This window comes from Phacochoerus africanus, chromosome 13 (genome assembly GCF_016906955.1).
Source record: "Phacochoerus africanus isolate WHEZ1 chromosome 13, ROS_Pafr_v1, whole genome shotgun sequence".
In the NCBI taxonomy this organism is placed as follows: Eukaryota; Metazoa; Chordata; class Mammalia; order Artiodactyla; family Suidae; genus Phacochoerus; species Phacochoerus africanus.
Genome location: NC_062556.1, coordinates 6,597,549 through 6,620,074, shown reverse-complemented (window position 1 = coordinate 6,620,074; position 22,526 = coordinate 6,597,549). Strand labels below are relative to the sequence as shown.

Here is a 22,526-nt window from a genome sequence, read left to right as displayed (position 1 = left end):
GTGAGGAAATGTACAAGTGTTGGAGAAGAAGGCTCCTGAGTTTCTCTTTCCTGAGTGATTCTTTGTGACGGGCGGATGGAAATCAATGCTGGAAATGAGTGGGACCGGACCAGGTCTGCTGGGAGGAAGGATGCACAGATGAGGGGCAGTGGTGACAGGCGTCAGAAGGCAGGACAGGGGCGTGCTTGTGAGGTGAGGGAATGGAAATCTGGCCGCAGCTCATGTACTCATCAAGAGCGACCAAGGGTGACGGCCTGCTGCAGTGTCATTGCATCTGCCAGCAGCTATGTGCAACTAACTCTGCCTTTGCATTGGCAACATGGCCCATGACTGGGAAGGAATCTTCGGGACCAAGGAATGGTCAGCAGACACCGCAAACACATCAGTCCCTGTAGAGTCAATGGAGGTATTTTCTCCTTCACTTGAAACAATGCTCCCCATAGTCAATGTGCAGGTCAGCAGTTCTTTTGACGGTTTCATCAACATTTTATGCACAGAACTTTAAACACTTAAGAGTTTTATAGGAACAGAGATAAGCAAATCAACGCACCTCTGTCTCCCAGAGAAAGAATATTTTGACAGAAGAAATGTGCACTGCTTTGCTCTTTGTGGCAACCAATTCAAACACCTCCCAGCCAACCTGTGCTCTTCAGGGTAACTAATGAATGAACCTGTCTGGTGACCCTTACATAGGAAACCTAGTAAGATAAAAATATTCTTTGTAAGACAAGCACGGCAGTGGTCCTGGCTTTATGCTATGCTGTTATCAAGCTTGATCTAGTGGAGCGGGTGGGGCTGGGGTGCCTGAAGAGGGTTGACAGGGGAGCCTGAGGAAGCTTCTGGAGAACAACTCAGCCTAAGGGGCAAAGTCCACCAGTCTGGTTCAAGGCCGGCATTGAAGAGGCAGAGCGTTTCTCTATAGCCAGTTTGCTCAGACTGCATCCTTTAGCCCAGTTCTCATCAAGAAAACTCTGCGGTGGAGAGAATGAGACACACTTCGAGGACCTGGCTCCAGCCATACGTACATCTGGCCAATCCTCAAGTCTGCAGTTAACAATAAAGCTAACTGATTTCCTTCAGTTGCTTGAATCAGGTATGGATTCCCTGCCGTTGAGTGATTCTCGAGAAACACCGAGAAGTGGCTATGGTTTCTGTCTTTGACCATTTAACGTTACGGTTGCTTGTGACCTGCGCCAAAAAACAATCTTCAAGAAAGAAGTCACGATGGCTTATCCTCCGTCTCCTACTGTCTGGGGGAACTGGTGAATAAGAATACCAGGATTTATCTTTGGGAGTTTTCAAAAAGCTGACGGTCTGGTGAGATGATGGGCCGAAGAGCACCTCCCCAGAAACACCCACCTCTCTCCCGAGTAGAGCCTAATATCATGGGAATGGGGGCCCCTGATCTTCAAACTGCCACAACCTCAGAGCATCAGTTTCTCTAAACAATGAAGGGAATGGGAGACTCTGAAATGATGAGCTGTCTGGGGGTCTTAAGATTTCTAATCTGTACCCAGTGGGGGAGGAGTTGAGGAAAGCTGGGGGGCTTTATCTGTCCCATCAGTGCTTCGTGTAGAATCTGTGTGTCTCCTCTGGAATCCCCTCTGGTCATCCATCATTCATCACTTAACAAATGTGTGAATGCCTCCTCTGGGCAGGTACCCTGCTTAGCACACAGTGGTGGACGGCTGGACCAGGGCCGCGCTGTGATGGACTCTCAGCCTCGCTGGGGGAAGGTAGCACACAGTTAACTAGGGTGAAATGTGCTAAGCATTGTGAAGGGGGAAGTATGTGTGTTCATCAGGACTCTTAACAACAAGAGAGCGACATCAAGCTAGTTGAAGGAAAAAGAGGCTATTGACCGACTGCATAAAAGCCCTGGATTCAGGCTTGGCTGAATCTGGGGTTTCAACAATGCGGTTCAGTCTCTGTCCCCATCAACCTCAGGTCCCTGCCTCTCTCTCTCTCTCTCTGACCTTTGCTTTCTGCTGCATCATCTTCCCTCGGAGGCAGGCTCTCTGACTGGCAAAGATGGCTCAGCTCCTGGTACCTCTAGCACACAGTGGTGGATGGCTGGACCAGGGCCGCACCGAGATGGTACACGAGATGCCATAAAAAGAGAACTCCTCTTTCTCCCAGTTGCCATAGCAACCCCCTCAATTGGTCAAGGGCTCTTTTTGGTCCTTGCCTACCACTGGATCAATAATTGTGCCCAGGGCTTTGGGAGTTTATTCATGGCTGGTCTTGTTTGTGGGTGTGTCCTGAGGCTACACCAAGAATCTGGGAGGTGTATTCTTGAAGACGTGGGAGGTGGTCCCTGAAACTAATACACGGATCCCATACCGTGTGCTATGTGAACGCCCAGCAGGGCACATGACCTGAGTAAGAGCATCAGGAGAGGTTTATTGGAGGAACCTGATGCGTGAAGCATGGGTGACATTTCCTATGACCACAGCTGACCTTTATCGCATGCAGGCTACCTGCCAGGGCCCAAGCACTTTGCTCGTATAACCCTCACTGCGCAACTTCTGCTGTAAGGACAATTATTTTGTCCTTCTCAGAGAAAATGCAACTGAGGCACAGAGAAGTTAAATAATGTTCTCGTGGCACCGCAGGTAGTAAATGGATAGGGTATTAGGTGAGTGAAGTGGGAGAGAGACAGTTCCAGGTGGGCAGACCCAGAGGTGCCCCCGAGAAACTGGACTCTGAGAGGGCAGGGGTGCCAGGCAGAAGGCTTGGTGGTGGACATGAGCACACGGGGCACCTGAGTATCTCTGCTTCTCCACTGCCTTGAACACACAAGTTCACTGCTTTGTTTTCAGAGGCTGATAAGATCAAAGATGTAGATAATAAACTACATTGAGTTCCCTGCTTAGACTCAGAGCCTTGGCCCAGGGCTCTGGCCAAAACAACATGCCTCTATCAAAACCAGTCTTTTTCCAAGTTCCTGTTGTGGCTTATCAGGTTAAGAACCCAAGATAGTGTCCGGGAGGATGCGGGTTCGATCCCCGGTCTTGCTCAGTGGGTTAAGGATCCAGAATTGCCACAAGCAGCTCCGATCTGCATTTCTGTGGCTGTGGTGTAGGCTGGAAGCTGCAGCTCTGATTCGTCCCCTAGCCTGGGAACTTCCAGATGCTACGAGTGCAGCCATGTAAAAGAAAAAAAAAAAAACAACCCAAAACAAAAAAAAACCTGGTCTTTTTGAAGAGGCTTATCAGGGATGGCCCATTACTCCAAAGGTTTTAACAACATTGCAACCATTGTGTTGCTGCTTATGGCAACTCTGTGATTCTGCCTGGCAGTTGGGCTCATTTTAGGGAGTAACACAGCCTGATTTACCCCCGATCTTTCCCTTGGTCCTGAATTCGTTGGCATTCCAGATGACTTATGTCCTCTCCCCCTTATCGTGTGTTGGAATATTTTCTGGACACAGATTAGGCACCAGTGACAATAATTCTGGACATCTTTCGTTTTAATGACAGGTCACCGCCCCCACTGCAAACACCCTGGGACCCTGGATCAGAAACCATCCTATAGAGAAACATGGTATTCCTTGCCTCACCCCGGAGCCTAAGGACACGTCATCAGAAGTGGTAGGTTTGCATCTACAGAGATATTTAGAGGAGAAGCATCTCTTAAAACCTCTCTGCAAAAGTCCAGAAGTGGGTGAGTACCTTGTGGATACCATTAATGTCAAGTTGTCTGCAAAGCCATTCTGATGTGCATTTCTCTAATAATTAGTGATGCTGAGCATCTTTTCATGTGCCTGCTGGCCATCTGTATGTCTTCTCTGCAGAAATGTCTATTGAGGTCTTCTGCCAGTTTTTGGATTGGGTTGGTTGGTTGTTGTTGAGTTGTGTGAATTGTTTGTATACTTTGGAGATTAAGCCCTTGCCGGTTGCATCATTTGCAACTATTTTCTCCTGTTCCATAGGTTTTAGTCTTTTAGTTTCTATTTGTTTAATGGTTTCCTTTGCTGTACAAAAGCTTATAAATTTGATTAGGTCCCACTGATGTATTTTTGCTTTTATTTCTACTGCTTTGGGAGACTGACCTAAGACAACATTTATACAGTTTATGTCAGAGAATGTTTGCCTGGGTTCTCTTCTAGGAGTTTGATGGTGTCATGTCTTATGTTTAAGTCTTTAAGCCATTTTGAGTTTATTTTTGTGCATGGTGTGAGGGTGTGTTCATTCTAGTTTCATTGATTTACATTCACCTGTTTAGTTTTGCCAGTGCCACCTGCTGAAGAGACTGTTTTTTTCCTATTTTATATTTTACTTTCTTTGTTGAAGATTAATCAACTGTAGGTGTCTGCGTTTATTTCTGGGCTCTCTATTCTGTTCCATTGATACATATGTCTGTTTTGGTACGAGTTCCACACTGTCTTGATGACTGTAGCCTTGTTTTTTTGGCTGTGCTCGTGGCATACAGAGGTTCCCAGGCTAGGGGCTGAATTGGAGCTACAGCTGCCAGCCTACACCACAGCCACAGCAACTCCAGATCCAAGTTGCATCTTTGATCTACACCATAGCTCATGGCAACACCAGATCCTTAACCCACTGAGCGAGGCCAGGGATTGAACCCTCAACCTCACGGTTCCTAGTCGGATTCATTTCTGCTGTGCCACAACAGGAATTCCTACTGTAGCTTTGTAATAAAGTCTGGGAGAGTTATGCCTCCTGCTTGGTTTTTTCCCCCTCAGGATGGCTTTAGCAAATCTGGGTCGTCTATGGTTCCATATAAATTTTCAGATTATTTGTTCTAGTTCTGTGAAAAATGTAAATCAAAACTACAGTGAGGTATGACCTCACACCAGTCAGAACGGCCATCGTTAATAAGTCTACAAATAACAAATGCTGGAGAAGGTGTGGAAAGATGGGAACCCTTCCGCCCTGTTGGTGAGAATGTAAACTGGTACAACCGCTATGGAAAATAGTAGGACATTACTCAGAAAACTAAATATAGTTGATCCAGCAATATGATCTAGCGGTCCCACTCCCGGGCATATATCTGGACAAAACTACAATTCAAAAAGATACATGCACCCCTATATTCATAGCAGCACTATTCGCAACAGCCAAGACATGGAAACAACTTAAATGTCCACTGACAGATGAATGGATTAAGAAGATGTGGTGCATATACACAATGGAATACTACTCAGCCTTAAAAAAGAATGAAATAATGCCATTTGTAGCAACATGGGTGGATCGAGATTATCATACTAAGTAAAGTAAGTCAGAAAGAGAAAGTCAAATACCATATGATATCATGTATTTGTAGACTCTAAAATATGGCACAAATGAATCTGTCTATAAAACAGAAACAGACTCCCAGACACAGAGAACAGACTTGTGGTGGCCAAGGGGGAGGGGGGAGGGAGTGGGATGGAAGATAACATAAAAAAGGAATGTATATTTATACATGACTGGGTCACTGTAAAGGAATGCGTGTGTGTGTGTGTGTGGTGTGTGTGTGTGTGTGTATCTATCTATATCTATATATGACTGGGTCACTTTGCTGTACAGCAGAAATTGGCACAACATTGTAAATCAACTGTACTTTAATAATAAAAAATAAAATACAGGGAGTTCCCCTCGTGGCTCAGTGGTTAACGAATCCGACTAGGAACCATGAGGTTGTGGGTTCAATCCTGGGCGTTGCTCAGTGGGTTAAGGATCCGGCGTTGCCGTGAGCTGTGGTGTAGGTCGCAGACGCAACTCAGATCCTGCGTTGCTGTGGCTCTGGCGTAGGCCGGTGGCTACAGCTCCGATTCGACCCCTAGCCTGGGAACCTCCATATGCCGCGGGAGCGGCCCAAGAAATGGCAAAAAGACCCCCCCCCCAAAAAAAAATACAATAAAATACTATTCTGTACTATGACTGGGAAAGATGGGAGAGACGATAACAGTGAGGAAAAAGCCCACATCAGCGCATTGCTGGAAGCCTCTGAGGTGCTGTGACAACCGTCACACTACTTTTAGCCACCAGGATGCTCTTTGAATGAACTTTGTCTTCACTACAAGAACAGCTAAGATCTGTTTTAATCTTTACTGCTTTAAAGAAATCCCAACCCAAGGCTCGCTGCAACACAGGAATTATATTAAGCGTATTTCACACTCCAGATGCCCCAGGGACCCAGCCCTTGGAAGAGGTGATGAATTATAACCAGTGGTTCTGCTGAACGGGGTGCCAACCAGCTGAATCTCAGCCCCACCTGTGAGGAGCTCGCATCCTTCCTTCATCCCGGAGAACACAGTCAACCCAGTGCAAGGCAATCAGATGCTCCCCCTAGGCCAGCGGCTCTCCAAGGGGGCCGATTTTCACCTTCCAGGGCTGCCGGGAGACATTTCTGCATGCGAGAGGAGCAACCACTATCTAGCACGTAGAGGCCAGGGGTCGTGCTCATCATCCTGCGAGTACAAGGCTTTGCCGGGCTGCAAACTCACCAGCGGACAGAGTGAGAAAGCCTGCTCCAGGGAGCAGCCTCCGTCTGAGCGACAGCCGCCCAGGCTCTGACTTAGAGCAAACGCTTTGCATAAGGTCTCCGTGGCAAGTTGCTATCAGCTTGTCAACTAGGGGGATGCCCTTAGTTCACAGTGAAAACCTGTAAATACCACTGTTCCTGGGGGTTTTATCCCCTCCAGGCCTCTGAGGAGTCAAGGAATAAAACAGGCACTGATGGGAGTTCCCGTCATGGCTCAGTGGTAATGAACCCAACTAGTGTCCATGAGGACTTGGGTTCGATCCCTGGCCTTGCTCAGTGGGCAGCTGTGGCACAGACCAGCAGATGCAGCTCTGATTCGACCCCTAACCTGGGAACTGCCATATGCCCTGGGCGCGGCCCTAAAACAAAAATAAACAAACAAGCACCGATGAAATCATTCCTCTGGTTTCTCCTTGTATCAGCAGAGCACGAATTAGGTGAAAATTATTGATGATTATAGTAATAATGAGCAGTAGGCACCGCACAGGGGCCTCTTAACTCACTAGATGTCCCTCTTCATTTTCTCTTTTTGAGGCTGTACCTGCGGTATATGGAGGTTCCGGGGCTAGGGTCTGAATCGGAGCCGCAGCTGCTGCCCTACACCACAGCCGCAGCAACGCCAGATCCAAGCTGCATCTGCAATCAGCGCTGCAGTTTGTGGCCATGCTGAATCCTTAAACCACTGAGGGAGGCCAGGGATCGAACCTGCATCCTCAGAGACAACGTCAGGTCTTTAACTGGCTGAGCTACAATGGAAACTCCAGATATCCCACTGTTTGCATGAGGCAACTGAGGCCTAGAGAGCTCAACCACCTGCTGAGGGTCCCACAGATGGCTGTGTCTCCAACATGCTGCGAGGGGAGGTTGGGAGGGACAAGAGCTGAAGCTCCCAGAAAAGGGAACGGTGCCGGTTCCAAATGACAAGAAGGAGCTGGCCAGGTCACAGCAGAGGTCGTCTGGAGAATGTGGTGACAACTATGTCCCTTACCCCTGACCTGGACCCCCAGGGAAGCAGGACTGTGAGGTCTTAGCACTCAGCCAACTCCGGACAGCCTTTTCCTGCAACACTGTCTGGCTGTAAGAACATACCTTTAGGAGTTCCCGTCGTGGCGCAGTGGTTAACGAATCCGACTAGGAACCATGAGGTTGCGGGTTCGGTCCCTGCCCTTGCTCAGTGGGTTAACGATCCGGTGTTGCCGTGAGCTGTGGTGTAGGTTGCAGACGCGGCTCGGATCCTGCGTTGCTGTGGCTCTGGCGTAGGCCGGTGGCTACAGCTCCGATTCGACCCCTAGCCTGGGAACCTCCATATGCCGCAGGAGCGGCCCAAGAAATAGCAAAAAAAGACAAAAAAAAAAACCCAAAAACCAAAAAACACACCTTTACTGGAGTTCCCATCGTGGCTCAGTGGTTAACGAATCTGACAAGGAACCATGAGGTTGCGGGTTCGATCCCTGGCCTCGCTCAGTGGGTTAAGGATCCGGCGTTGCTGTGAGCTGTGATGTAGGTCGCAGATGCGGCTTGGATCTGGCATTGCTGTGGCTCTGGCATAGGCCGGTGGCTACAGCTCTGATTTGACCCCTAGCCTGGGAACCTCCATGTGCTGCAGGAGCGGCCTTAGAAAAAAGGCAAAAAGACAAAAAAAAAAAAAACAAAAAAACCCCACGCCTTTCCTGTGGAAGAAGAAATGCCCCATCCATGCTTTTCGGGTGACCCCACCTGAAATGACACCAGCCTGGCGCCAGAGCTAATCCCGATGTTCTCTGGGCATCTGTTATGTGGCAGGTACGGTGCTTGGTATTTTATAAGAACGTGGTCATTTGTTCAGCCCGGGCACGACAATCCCTGTCTTAGAGATGAGGAAAGTGAACTCTGGAGAAAGCTGAAATAACGCGCCCGGGCGTATGCGGCTTCGAAGGTGCACGGCCAGGAGCCGAAGCTGTGTTCTCTGACCCTAGAGCCACACGCCTCGCCTACGAGAACACTGCCTGGAAACACTTTAGACTAGGGAGCGGCCCCATCGCCTTGATCTGCTTGACCAGAACTGTGGTTAACTGGGTACTTGCTCTATGTAAATTTCTGCCAGGTTCTTTACGTGTGTAGATATTTCTATGTTAATATAATACATTCTACAAGCAGTTTTAGAGTCACAGAAAAACTGAGGGGAAAGTATGGAGAGTTCCCATATACACCCTGCCCCCTACCCAGTCTCCCCCAGTATTAACCTCCTGAATTATTATGGTATATTTGCTACACTTGATGACTCAATGGTTGACATGCTATTATTAGCTAAATTCCATCGTTTACATTAAAGGTTAGTCTTTGGGTTGGATGGTCTATGGATTTGGACAAATATATGCCTTACTTATCCCGCGTGCAGCACCACTGAGCAGTTTCGCCGCCCTAAAAATCCTCCATGTGCTACCTATTCATCCCTCTGCCCCTTTCCCCCACAAGCCTCTGGCAACCACGGATCTTTTTACTGTCTCCATGATTTTGCTTTTACCAGAAGTTGGCATCATACAGTATGTCTTAAAAGGGGACACACACAAGTGCTTTTAGGGTCTAAATTCCAGCGTCTCCTTCTTTAATTGTCTTTGGCATCACGGCTCCATTGCCCTTTGATTCTCAGCGAGGTTGCCGGTCACTCATGATCCCTCTAGACCTACAATGTGAATCCTAACCTGCCTGAAATTTAGCGTAACTTAGAACACTCAGCCAGGCTTTTCTTTCTTTCTTTTTTTTTTTTTCTTTCAGCTTTTTCTGTTTTCCTAACTTTTTGCTGAGACCTTGGGTATCATATTATTTTTCCTGGTTCACACTGAATTTTTTCTGCCAGGACGTTGCTGCTTCCAGGCCTTGTCAGGGAGAGCCTCCTATGGTCTTTCTGAAGGCGAATCCTGCTGGTGGGACTGCTGAAAGCCTCCTTGGTTAAGCTCTACCCATCTGCCCAGCAGGACTCGGAACACTTGCTGGCCGAATTTACAGATATTAACTCCGTGTTCCCTCTCCGTGTTGCCCACGCAGAGCATGATAATCTACCACACTCTACTTTACCTCCAAGAGTCTTTTAAAGAAAATCCTGCAGTCATATTTTGAGCACTGAGGGATATTTTGATAAGAATATGAAGTTTATAATCTCCCAACAGGGTGAAATAGCTTGCAGAAAACCACACCGCGACTGAAGTGGTAGAATTCAGATTCAAATCCAGATCAAGTGCAAAGACGAAGTTGGTGGGCCTTGAATCACACCAGGCTTCCTAAGGTGAGATACTCTGACGGCTGGCTGGGTCAGAGGGTTGAGGAAGCTGTGTGGGGTTCAGGAAAAGCCTCCACAGGAGACCTTCTGAAAGCAACTTGAGAGCATCAATTCATCGGTTGAAATGATATACAGCTGAAACTCATTGTTTTAAAATAAGGCATATATAGTTCTTTATTATAAGGTCAAGCATTGTTCAAAGTGTCTTGCAAATACTAGCCCATTTCTGTGTGTTCATTAAAACGTTTTCTGAAGCCAGCACCCTGCAATTATAGGCTTTACAAACTGCTACTGTAATTCCAAGAGTGCCAAACCCAGTGGCTGACAATGAGCCCCCATCACTGACCAAGGAAATCTGAGGGGTGCGGAAGCGGGCAGGAGGTGTGGAGGGGATTCAAAGGAGTGGACAATGGGCTATCGTTTTTCCTGTTTTCCTACAAAGTTACAGAGGGGGCTGGCAGGATTAATCTATGACCTACCTACCTCTCATGTCACAGGTTACTGGATCTCTAAAGACTGTGGTTCTTGCTTGGTTTTTTGGAGCAAAGAGAGACAGCAATGACGGAGCCTGTGCGATAAGCACTGTGGACTCCTGCTACAGTTTCTGCCACCTCTGGGGGAGTAGCTCCGGAAGTAGTCGCTGTGACTTGCCCGCCAGCCAGGTGCTCGTCCTACCGCCAGGGCACAGGCAGGCTCAGGCTTCCGGCCCTTCCTGAAGAGGGGCAAGGATAAGTTATTTATGAAAATAAGGGAAGAGGAATAAAATATTCCAATGATAAAGAACGAAGATTTATAATAATTAAAAAAACAACCACCCTTGAAGCGCCTTCCCCGTCTCTTAGTCTTAGAAGAAGCAAACTGGCCGCTTGCTAGCACCGGTCCGGAGGGCGGTCCAGGGGCCACGCGGGCCCGGCCTGCGGTGGTGGCTGCGGGGACCTGGGGATGCGGTCGGGCGGCGGGCTGGGATTGGCGGAGGGAATAGCAACAAACGGGCGGGGCGACCGCCTCGGCGGCGGCAGGCACCGCCCACGGCGGGGGAATCCCAGGTTGGGGCGCGGGGCGCGCGAAGACGCCGCGCCCCGCCCCCCGCCCCGCCCCTCCCACCGCCCGGGCCCGGAGCCGCCACCGCGCCGCGCTGCCATTGGTGCCCGGCGGTGACGCGGGCAAGAAGGCCGGGGCGGCCGGGCGCGGGGGGCGGGCGCGGGGCGCGGCTGATGAAACCGGCGCCGAATCCCGCCCGCCTTCGACTCTCCATTCAGTCGGCGCGGGCAGGTGTGATCCGCCAGTCAGCTGCCAGCGGGGCCTGCGGCTGCCCGGCGTCCGTTACCCGAGCTCCCACTCGCGCTGCTGCTCCCCGTGCGCCGCATCTCCGCCCGAGCGTCCGTCAGTCCGGCCACGCTTCCATCTGAACGTCCGTCAGTTCGGCCGCTCGTGCGTGGGTCCAGTCCGGGTCTTGCCCGCATCCCGCCGCCCGCCAGCCAGCCGGGTAAGTGCCTGGCCTCCGCCGGCGCCGGGGCAGCTGCCCCGCTCCGGGTCACCTTGCGGGGGAATCCCGGCGCCGCGTGGGGCCGCAGGAGGGCGGCGCGGATCCCGGGCAGGGGCGTTGGTATCCCTCTGGATGGGCGGGGGCCGGGTGGCTGGTGCCGCACGGGGCCGGTGCCCATGCGGTTGTCTCTGCCACGGAGTCCATTTTGGTTCCCTGAAGGCGCGGCGTGGTGCATGATGCAACACCAAGTGAGTAAACGTGGGCGACCTGGCGCTTAGGGGATGCCGGCCCCGCGCTCCCTGCCGGGCACCCGGGCGCGGGGACGTGGGGGTGGTCGCGGTGGGCAGGGGGTGGGGAGCAGGCACGGGCCCGGCAGGCATCCGGAGACCTTCCCTTACATGGCGCGGAGCGGAGCACCCCGCCCCGCCACGAGGTCCACGATGTGTCATCGGCCGCGGGTCGGAAGCCCGCCGGGTGGCTGGAGGGTGGTCCTGCGGCAGGTGGCCGGCCGGGCCGGCGCCGCCCACGCCGCACGCCGGCCGCGGCGCCCACCTCCCTGGACCCCCGGACGCGGACGGCTGGCCTGCACCTCTTATCCGCATTCCCCTGGGTTATTTAGGGGAAGTTCCCCGCCCCGGGTGGGCTTCCTTGTGACCCAATTGGGCCCTTAAAGGCTTGGTGCTTCAATACTTCCAGATGGGTTGGAGGGGAACGAAGTTCTTCCGGCTTCACCAAGGCAACCTATTTTCCGTGTGTTCCTTTCTACGTAGCAGAAAACTCCCCAGGCCAGGCAGGTCACGCCGTCATTCTAAAACCTGTGTGTACACAGCAGCAGTCGTTCTGTAGTACTACTACCGCGTGCTATTTTCGCTCCTTCCTCTTTTTGGTGACTGTGGGAACCAGATAGAGTCCTGTGTAACTTGATTAGGCTAGCCGGACAAGTGCCTTCTGGCAGAAAAAAATACACTTGCCAGAGCTCACCTTTTTTTCTCTTAAATAAGCTCTTTAAAATGTGACCAGGAGAACTGTTATGTTGGGCTCTGGCTGCATTTCCTAATTGTGTTTAATTTGAATTATAATTTATTTGGGATTTATCGTAATCGTGTCTTGCCATTTACTGTCGTGTTAAAATAATAGGAAACCATGATACATTTATCCCCCTGATATTTTTAGTTGGTCTCAGTGGAAATTATTATTTCTGTATGAACAAACCCTTCTGTCATTAAAACAAAAGATCTTAAGTCGCAGAGTCAGGAACTTTGGGGAACAAAGTCAGCAATTGATTAAAATGGTTTTTAAAGGTTTAATATATTAAGATCATATTTCATTATTATAGATAAAATTTAAAGGGTATCAAAGGAGTTTTGACTAAAAAGATAGGACAAGAATTAATAGAGATCAGACATGTGCTCAGTTTAAATCTGGATTGAGCCACATGGGTGCTCTTACGCATGTAATTGTCTACTTTAAAGGAAAAAAGGCTTGACAGGATTGCTGGCCTCGGGGAGCTTGAATTTTAAGACACATGTTAATTATATTTGATAGAACCTTCCATTCTTTGATGGAATTAAAGACATGTTTACCGGCTGTTCTAGTCTGTAGTTTCTTTCCTACTAAGGCCAGTAAAAATATGTGATTATGTTGGAGGGCCCAGCATTATGTCTAATTCAATTAATCCCTCTTGTTATTAACTATGTATTTGGAGGTATTGGCTTATTAATCCCAGAGAGGAATTTGAAGCAGGAATAAGTGCACCCTTGTTATGGAGACAAACATTTTCCTCTGACCCCGGAGTGGTGTGGCCAGGGCATCATCTGAGATGTCCACCCACCACCTGGTTCTGAGTCCCGGTGGCCAGGCCCTGGTGTAGCTCTGTGTGGCTGTCCCCTCCAGCCCGGGGCACTCACCCCTGTCTGTTCCAGTTGAGGGCAGGTCCCGTGGGCAGAGAAGACTTTGCTTTTCCTCTCCTTGAGGCTAGTGGGTGGTGGGAGGCTGGCCTGGAGTTGAAGGGTCACTTCAGACACGGTGCAGAGAAGACATGAGGGGGCAGGCGTAGAAGCAGGGAGGCCAGTTCAGAGATGCGTGACTTAAGTCTGGAATAAAACCCAGGTTCTGCAGATTCCTGCACGAGAGAGAGAGTAATGGCCATGTGTCATCTCTGAGAGAGACCTGACGGCAGCTTGGGCCGGGCTGGGCACGACAGGCACGTGAGCTGGTGGAGATCTGCCCCACCTGCAGGCTGGGGTGCACGCTCCATCTGTGGATTTGGCGCCCCGCACGTGGCCCGTGGATTCCAATGTAGGGTGTGCAGGAGGCGGAAGGTGGTTCCAGGTAGGGTGGAGCTGCTGTGTTAGTGAGGGGGGGGAGGCTGAGGAGGCAGCATGTTGGGGAGAACTTCTGAAAAGTCACAGCTGACTTCCATCTTCCAGGGACAGGACTGAGCGAGGCTTTGCAGCCACCTGCCCCATTAGCCAGCTGTGCCTCCTCACCCTCAGCCGGACCCCTGGGTGCCTGCAGCCTCCTGGGGCTCCCCAGCGCCCTCCGGTGGGCATGTGGTCGTGGCTTGTCCCCAGGCTTAGGGGGGACTAACACCCACCTTTAGTGGGGTGGGTGTGCCTGCTTTTTCATTCCTGGCTTTCAGGACACCTTGCCTTCCTGGGGTTTCTGGGGCTTGAGGCCACAGGCATTGGCCCCCAGGTCAAGGCTGTGCCCACCGTAAAAGTTGTAGTCAAAGTAGATTAGTGACTTTCGTGGCAGATTATCAGTCCCGTGGGAGAGCGTCCCTTTTTTCTCCATGGTTCCCGTCCCCACCCCCCGACTCCAGAGCAGCTTTGAAAGTCAATACTTGTATTCGCTCAAGGTGAGTCTCATTTGTTCATCGGAAGGACCCAGGCTGCGGGAAAGACGGCGTCGCTCCTTGGAATAGATTCTGGCATGAGGTCCCCATCCCGCCACACCCCCATCTTTCGTTTGGCTTTTCCTCTGGTTACTGTCATTAGCAGCGGGGACTGCCACGCGGTAGATGTGGTGAACGAACCCCCCACGGCCGGAGGTAGCGCTGTGTGGACCTAGAGCCTGTGCAGCGTCCGTGCAGCCCGGGGTCGTCGCCCGGGAGCAGGCTCGCTGCTTCTGGGAGTCGAGGGCAGGCAGTCCCGGCGCCTCCCGAGGCTTCTGAAGCCCGGGCTTTGCTGCCGGCTCCGGTGCAGCTTCCAGAAGGTCCTGTCGTGCCGGGACCCTGGAGACTTGCTCTTGGTCTGCCTGTAAACTGCAGAAGCGTCCCTCTCGGCCTCTCCATAGCGAAGCTAATAACCGTGGCGTGCGTGGAGTTGCAGGGAAGAATTACGGTACGAAGTCAATACTTTGCGATTCTTTCTTTACGAAGTAAGTTCTTTCTGTTGCCAGGCTGCTCTTTGGATAATGACAACCAGAAATCAAAATCAGGGAAACCTTCGGAGGTGACCGAGGGGTGGATTCGCGTGGAGGTGGGAGAATAAATGTCCTTTGCTTGGTGGGACCGTCTTTCCACGGCGTCTCCCCGTTTCCTGAGTCACCTTTCCCCTCTGGAAGCAGTTGTGCCCTTAGCATTGTGATTCCTGCCCAGTGCTTTCCTCAGAATATTCATGCAGATGAGGTTCTTAGCTGTGAGAACAAGCAGATGTTCTCCCGTGTGCGTAGGAGGGGACCTCACTCTCCGCTCGTGCTCTGGGCACAGTGAGCTCTGCCTTGCGGGGACCCTCCGGCGGGGACCCTCTGGTGGCCCTGCGGCCCGGGGGCCACCTCTGCTCCAGGCCGGGTGGAAGGGGATGCCCAGAGTGGGCTCCGCTCGTTGGATAAGTGCCTCGTCTAAGGTATTTCTCAGAGCCACGTCGCAGTTCTTTCCCATATTGTTGCATAATACCTGGCTTCTGGTGCCTACCTTATAGGGTTGAGAGGATTTAAATGAGGCAATGGTCCAACGTTATGCACTTGACCTAGCTTCTGGCACGTACCAAGCTCTTAACTTAAATGTTACCTATTATACCAGAAAGAAAGCTCGGTTTTTTGATTTAGGTGTGGAGAAAAACAATCTATTCCAATTTTATTTTGCTCTCCTTTTTTGTCAAGGTGTTAAAATACAGGTCCTTCCCCTTGGAGTTGTGTCTGCGTGGGGCGGGCTGGTGCAGTGCCAGGCTGGGGGGAGGCAGGGTCCTTCAGGTCTCAGGTTCACCCCCTGGGGTTCAGCCCCTGCTCACCCCTCTGGGAAGCAGAGCTCTCGGCCCATTCTCAGTGCTTGCCTGCGTGTGCGTGTGTGCGTGCATGCGGATGAGAATGTGTGTCTCTGTGTGTTTAGAGGAGTGTCTGCCCTCATCTGTCCTGACTCCAGACATTTGGTCCAAATTACCCTCACGGCTTTGAGTTTAAACACCCGGGGCTATCTCCCTTTCCCACCTTTTCCCATCCATTCCTTGATGGATGGTCCCCTCGTAATGTTGGTCCCCTCATGTGTTGGGGTCGGGTGGGGGCCCTTCGCTGGGGGCAGCAGTGAGGGGAAGGGAGCAAATGTTGTCCTACTGGCGTTTCGTCGCCCTGTTGTCACCATCATCTTCCTGCCCAAGAAGAGGCTTGGGGTGACCTTTTAGGGTCAGCTTGGAAATAGTCTCTCCGTATCTTCTTATCTGCCCACCAAGTACCATTAACCAAAGCCTCTTCCACCAAGTGGGAAGGAGGGGAGAGGCCCTGGGGCTGAGTAAGGTCAAGACTGCAAGCACGTGTTAGTGCTCGCAGAGGCGTGTTTCATTTTATTCTCAGACGCCCCGTGAAGCTGGTACTGCTGTTTGGCCAATAGGGAGATGGAGGCCCTGAGAAGTGACACAAGTTGCCAACGGGCTCGGGGTAGGGAGAAAGTGGCCGAGCGAGCCCTCCCCCCCCGGGGGGGGGGGTGGTTGCTGGCTCTGGAGTCCTGACACCTGTGCTGGGGCTCCGGCCGCCTTTGACCGTGTTCTGACAGCCTGTGCACCTGAGATGAACACATACACCTGGAGATGCTGGGCCCCGGGCCCCTCTGATCTGTGTGAGTCTCAGAGGTGCAGAGCCGGCTCCCTGCCGCAGGACGGCACCCGGCTTGCTTTCTCCATTTGCCCTGATGTTTTTGAGCACAGCTTTACCCCTCTGAGCCCCCGCAGCAGTGCCCTGGGCTCCTGGCACAGCTGGAGCTCAGGTGTTCTGGGGACAGCTGTGCTGGCCAGTTGCCAGAGCCAGGCGCTGGGTGTGTGGCAGAGGCTGGGCCGCGTTCTTTCTGGGTCAGTGGTTTGGCATTGGCTTCACCAGAGCCTCTGGACGTGGAACTTCCTGCCCAGGCCACGGGAGCCCTGCTTCGTTCATCTGCCTCATCATTTCTGGGCGACCCCCCCCCCGCTTTTGGGGAGGGCCCTGTGCTGGGCCTTGTTTGCAGCACTCCCCGGGGCACCCCACCCCCCCGCCCCTGCAACCTCGAGGCCAGAGGCTGTAGTCGTCCTGCCTGGGTCTTTACTTGGCCAGTTTCTGTAGCGAGGGAGGTGGGGAGGGCCACCCTCCAAACGCGGGGCTGGGGGCTGCCCAGCTGGGGTAGCAGCAAGGCCATCTCCCTGGAGAGACTGCACGCGGCAGGGCCCCCCGGCCATGGCCTTGGCCCCGAGGAGAGGCCCTGGGTGCTGACAGGTGGAGTGGGGAAGCCTCTCCACCCCTTCCTGCCTCTCTCCTGTCTTCCTGTGCTCGTTCGGCTTTTTGGGGGTGACATGTCCAACTTAAAGAAAACTCCCAGGAGTTACAAGCAGCTCTCCTCCGTTTTCACAAACTCACTGGTTTCCGTTCTGCTCCTTCTGGTCTGTCGCTCAGTTGATCTGTCTGAACACACGCGCTTTTTTCCTGGCCCATCTGAGAGCTAGTCTGAGACGTCAGGCCCCTGTATTTACCCCACAGGCTTCGGTGTGTTTCCCAAGCATAAGGACATTCTCTTACGTGACCACGGTGTGACATCAAAATCAGGACGTGTGATGTCCGTGCGACACAGTCGTCTAGTCCGCAGTCCTCACCCCTCTTTCAGCTGTCCAGATAATGTCCTCATACATGTAATGTGTATAATGTCCTTATATATGTAAGTTTTTTGAGAGAGAGGCTCTTTCAGTGGAACCGTGGTCTGATTATTTTTGTCTCACCAGGCTCGTTAAGAAAAAATGGTTCTTTCATGAGGTTGCGGGTCCGATCCCTGGCCTTGCTCAGTGGGTTAAGGATCCGGTGTTGCAGTGAGCTGTGGTGTAGGTTGCAGATGTGGCTCGGATCCCGCGTTGCTGTGGCTCTGGTGTAGGCTGGTGACTACAGCTCCGATTCGACCCCTAGCCTGGGAACCTCCATATGCCACAGGTGTGGCCCTAAAAAGTAAAAAATGAAAAAATAAATAAAAAAGAAAAAATGGTTCTTAAAGTTAGAATACACATTGTAAAAAATTTGGAAACTACAAGAAAGTAAAAGGAGAAAAGAAACACTCTCTGGATGGCCACGTGGTGGCTGAGCGCCGGGCCAGGTTCACGTGCTTGCAGGGTGGGTGACCTGGTCACTCAGACCTGTGCCCTCAGCACGGAGGGCAGGAGCCCGTGCTGAGGCCTGGGGCCTCAGGGGCAGCAGGTGCCAGGTCTGGAGCATCCGCCTTTCATGCCCCGCCCACCCCCCAGGCCGTTGCCCACCTGAGCAGGCCAGCTTCACCCTCTTGGGGTGGGGATGGGTGGAGATCGTTATGAAATCCCCAGAACTTGTTTGAGACCTGAAAGGAAACATGGCAGGTCCTCTCTTGTCTGACGCGCAGCCCTGGCTTCCTAGGCTAAGCCCAGGCCTCGGTGGAGACATCAGTCGTCTTGGAGAGTCGCTCGTGGTTATTTCTTCCACTTAAGAGCCTCTGGGCCCCCTCCCGGCGGGCCAGTGGACCGGTAAGGGGAAGAATTCCAGACTCTGAATCGTACTCTCTGCTAGCGACCGTGCTGCCCACCGGTTCCCGGGGGCAGGTTGCAGACCACTGCGTGCCGTGTGGCTCTGGCTCCCATGTTCCACTTGTCGAAGCCGTCCCCTTTGTCATCACCCGCAGTACCCAGGGGTCTCCCTTCTTCCCAGCCCGGCAGGGGTCCTCGCTGGGGGAGGCTGGTTTCTGGAACAGTTTTGTCCTTCGGAGCTGCCTTGGCCGCGTCCCCGGCTCCCCTCGTGAGCACCTCAGTTTCCCCGAGCTGTGAATCCCACACTGTTGAGTGGAAAAGGGCCTCTGAAGGTCACGATCAAAAGCCTCAAGTACTTTTCCATGTTTGTTTTCCCTCCTCCTGCCCCAGACCCCTCCTGGAAGGCGCTGGCCTGGACCGGGCCTGCGCTGGGCAGCCGCCCAGACGGGACGCCCCGCTGGGCCACGGAACTCCTAACCTGGACGGGCCAGGACTGGAGGCTGCTCTTCAAAGAAGCCCTTTGAAGTGCAAACATTTCCTTTCCTGAAAAGAAGGGAAATTGAAATGAAAACGTATTGTTCTGTGCAGACAATGTTCTCTTGGATCAAAGAGGGCGTGGGGCTTATAAAATGAGATGCACACATTAGGCCAAACCGTGGCTCGCGGGGAAGCTGTGACTGTGTGGAGGTCCCCTGTCCTGGTCCGTCATAGGTAAGGTCGGGGCTTCCTCTTTTTCCCACTTATGGCCCTAAATCTGGGTCTGGCATGCTGTGCTTAATTAACTGTCTCTCTCATTGTGTTTTTACCACGTGGGGAGTGTTTAGAAATGTCTTTTGGGTAAGTTATGACACCATCCACGATGGAATATCATGTAGCCGATAAAAGTGGTATTCTCAGGGAACACTTGATCTTTTGGGAGAAACTTTACTATTAAAAGTGAAAAAAACCTGGATGCCCTTTCCATTTTCACGTTTATCTTGATAGATGGGGTACATGTATTTGCACAGAAAGGAAACCCTTAAGATCAAGCTTTGCTTTGTTCACTGCTGGGTGTGGAGCATCTGCCTTAGTGCCCACCAGGTATTTGTGAATGGATGCTTTCATAATTAGTGAAATAACAATATATTTTGAAGGGGAGGGGATGTCTTTGAGCTAAATAGTAACATTTTGGCAAGTAGGAGGAACAATAAATTATTTAAAGTTTCTGTGGTCATTCTGCCCCAGCATCTCGATCTGGGGTTTATTTTAATTTTTTTGGTGTAAACATGTATTGCCTTTTGTACTTTGATACAAACCGTCCTGAGTGAGTGAGTGACGGCTCTAGTTTTGGCATAATTGGGTCCTGTTGAAATCAGAGTAATCAGGATCAATGGCTTTTCCTGGGTTGGTTACGAGGCACCTTAATAGACGGGTTGGTCAAGGCTGCTCGATGGCTAAGACGCTGCTAGTGTCCCACTGTCGCAGCTTGACTCTCCTGTTGAGCAAAGGCTTTGCCTGATTTGCCCAGGATTTCTCATTTTCAAACGCTGCCACCAAGACACACTAGGAGGCTGTACATGGCCCTTTTCCTGATTTAGAAAGTTCTTTAGAAACACAGCCTCTTAGGGGGCATCGTAGGGTGGCCTTGACAAGGGCCCTGGTCTCAGGGATTTCGCCTCGCAGCCTGAGCTTCTCCCTGGTGAGATGGTTTCCTTTCTCCCTCAGAAGGACGCAGGCACTTAAGCTTCAGCGCCTGATGCTCGCAGGATTCTAGAAGCTCCCCCTGGGAAGGCTTCCTCGGGGCTCTGCTGGGGGAGGGCTGTCCCGAGGGTGGCGGCCCGCAGCCTCCTGGGCTTCGGTCCACACTAGGAAATGAACTGACACTGTGCTCAGGAGCGCACCCAGAGACCCGTGTAATGACACACAGACTAAAATGAGCCTTGCTCCCCGGCAAGCCTCCTTCTTACACCTGCAGGGTACTCGGAAAATTTCCCCCCCTTCTGTTGCATTGCAAAAGTCCTGGTGGCGACTCACCGCTTGCAGACACAGCTGGCCCTGGGCGTGCTGGCCTGCACGTCACCTTCCCTCCTCTGTGGTGTCCTGAATCTCACATTCGCCAGACAACACAGGAGGCGTTCTCTCTCCACACCGGGTTGGACAAAGCCAGTCGGAGGGAGGAGGTTTCTTTTGGCAGTAATTGAGGGTTTCTGGCTAAAGTGGACGTTATGCTCTGTGGTGATTCTCCAGAAGGCAAATAGGGGCACCGGGCAGGACCCGTCTCAAGTCCCCGTGTGGTTTCTGCTGGCCCAAACCTGGGCAGCTCTGGCCTCAGCTGCCCTCCTGCGCCGCCGTCCTGAAGGTGGCCAGGCTGTGTGCGATTGTTTCTCAGCCGTGACCCAGACATTTGTTCATCGTAGCACTTGGACTTTTTGTGGTCGTTCTTTATTCATTGTCATTTGAGGAAGAGCCCATCTGAAGGGCGTGCCTTCTCTTCAGCGTGGAGGGTTTGTGAGCAGAAGGATGCGCTAATAGAAATACTAATTTTTGGACTCTGCTGTCTGATGGATTTAAATTGAACAGGGCACTGAAAACATCATATTACCAACAGCAAGCATATCATTAGATAGTTCTTGAAATGGTTGCGTGGATTTTATGTAATTTTAAATCTTATTCGAGAAGTGTTTGATTTTTTTTTTCTTAGAAAATAAATATTCCTTAAGTAACAAGTCTGTGTGTATAACTTTAAAACCATTATAAATCAGGGGAACTGATTCTATGGAACAGGAGTGCAGGGACCACAGAATTAGAACAAGATAAATCATCTCGTTTATTGAAACAGCATACAAGTATCTGTCCTTGTTTCTTGTAACGTCTTTTATTTACTATGTTCCTTAATAAATTTATTGTTAAGAATTGAGTCTTAATTTATAGTCTTTTCAAAATTCATCTGTAAGTTACAGCTATTACCATCACACTGTTGTTGGTTTGTGGGAAGAATCCTCATGAACTTGATTTTATGCTGTTATGTATGTTAACACTGTGTGAAACAGAGGATAATCTATAATTATAATTGCATAACATGTCCCACATAAATCTATAACCTCACATTTTTAGCAGCTAGTTTTTTTTTTTTTTTTTTTTAACTCTTGTTGGAAGACATTTATTTTTCCCTAGAGGGCAATCTTTGGCAATATCAAGCAAGATCACTTGTTAATTCTTTGAGTCATCTGTACTGAATGGGGAGGAATGTTGTGCTAATCCCAGAGTTTGATGCGATCAGAATTTTGGAAAACTATCAGGTGTAATTTGTGCTGGGATTCAGGCCTAATTACTGAGAGCCTCGTAGTCTGTGGGCCAATGAGTCACGACGCGGGCATTGCCTGCCACCTTGACTTTCTTGGGCAGTGAGTGGAGAGGACATACTGCCCCCAGCAGAGCTCTCGCTGAATCACCCTGGAGAGCCTCTGGGTGGGTGGAAGCTTGGGGCCTCTTAGGGGGCTGCTGGCTCTTGCCCCCACCCCCTCGCAGGGGCCTCTCCAGCAAGGTGTGTAGCTCTGCACGGATGGAAATGCCATCTTGCCCTGGAGAGGCCCTGGGGGGGAGGACAGGGGGAGAGGAGCGCAGCCTCCACTCTGATGCTTTGTTCAAACGAGTGATGACTCTGGAGATTTCTGGAACTGCCCTGGCTGTGGTTGGCTTTATTACGCGTGTGCCCGAGGGCCGCCCCCCTGCTCCGTCTGGACCATGCTCTCGAGAGGACCTGCGGGTACAGACTGCACACTCAGGGGGAGCACACATAGGGGTTGGGCCAGATGTGACAGCAGGGGCCACAGTTAGGATGGAGAAGAGGCATCTGAGTAAGCAGGACGTTTGATCTGCCTGATGCAATAGTGCCTGTCACATCCTGAAGTCAGAGCTCAGTGTCTAAACCACCTGGACAGGTGTGTGCACACAGACCTGGGAGCGGGGGGGGGGGGGGGGGGGGGGCATGCGCACCTCCCACAGCTGTTTCCGGTTTGGGGCCGAATGTCTTGCCAGCTCAGGACGCTTGCGGTAACTGGCGTCTGTCAAACTGCTGGCACCTGCACCAGGTCAAGGAGACCTCAGCCACCGGGGATTGCATGCCCCTTGCAGCCAGGCCCAGCTGTGGTCCCCTTGGTGGCCCCCGGGCCCAGAGCAGTGCCCAGTGGGGTAGATGCTCAAAAGATGTCTTTTCCGGAACCTGAGTGCTTGCTGTCCCCAGGCTGTTTACCTCATGCCCTCGGGGTGGGAGGGGCCTGGGGCCGTTCACCTCCCACCAGCCTGGTTATCCGTTTGCCACCAACTGCAGATCGGAAGTGGTCGGTCAGGCCTGGAGGTGGAGCTCCCAGCGGGGAGA

General features: G+C 51.7%; 1 protein-coding gene across 7 annotated transcripts in view; it reads left to right on the top strand.

Moving 5' to 3' along the window:
• The window catches only part of SLC7A1 (solute carrier family 7 member 1), a 143,208-nt gene that overhangs the window by 65,093 nt on the left and 55,589 nt on the right, over positions 1-22,526 (top strand). For 3 of the 7 annotated variants that reach the window (XM_047756339.1, XM_047756333.1, XM_047756334.1), the window contains exon 1: positions 11,095-11,231. The gene's annotated coding sequence lies outside the window, so the exon portion shown is untranslated. Of the gene's footprint in view, positions 1-3,482; positions 3,667-9,635; positions 9,752-11,094; positions 11,232-11,417; positions 11,480-17,531; positions 18,881-22,526 lie in introns of those variants that run through there. The other 4 variants (XM_047756336.1, XM_047756335.1, XM_047756337.1 and 1 more) reach the window with 3 other exon arrangements.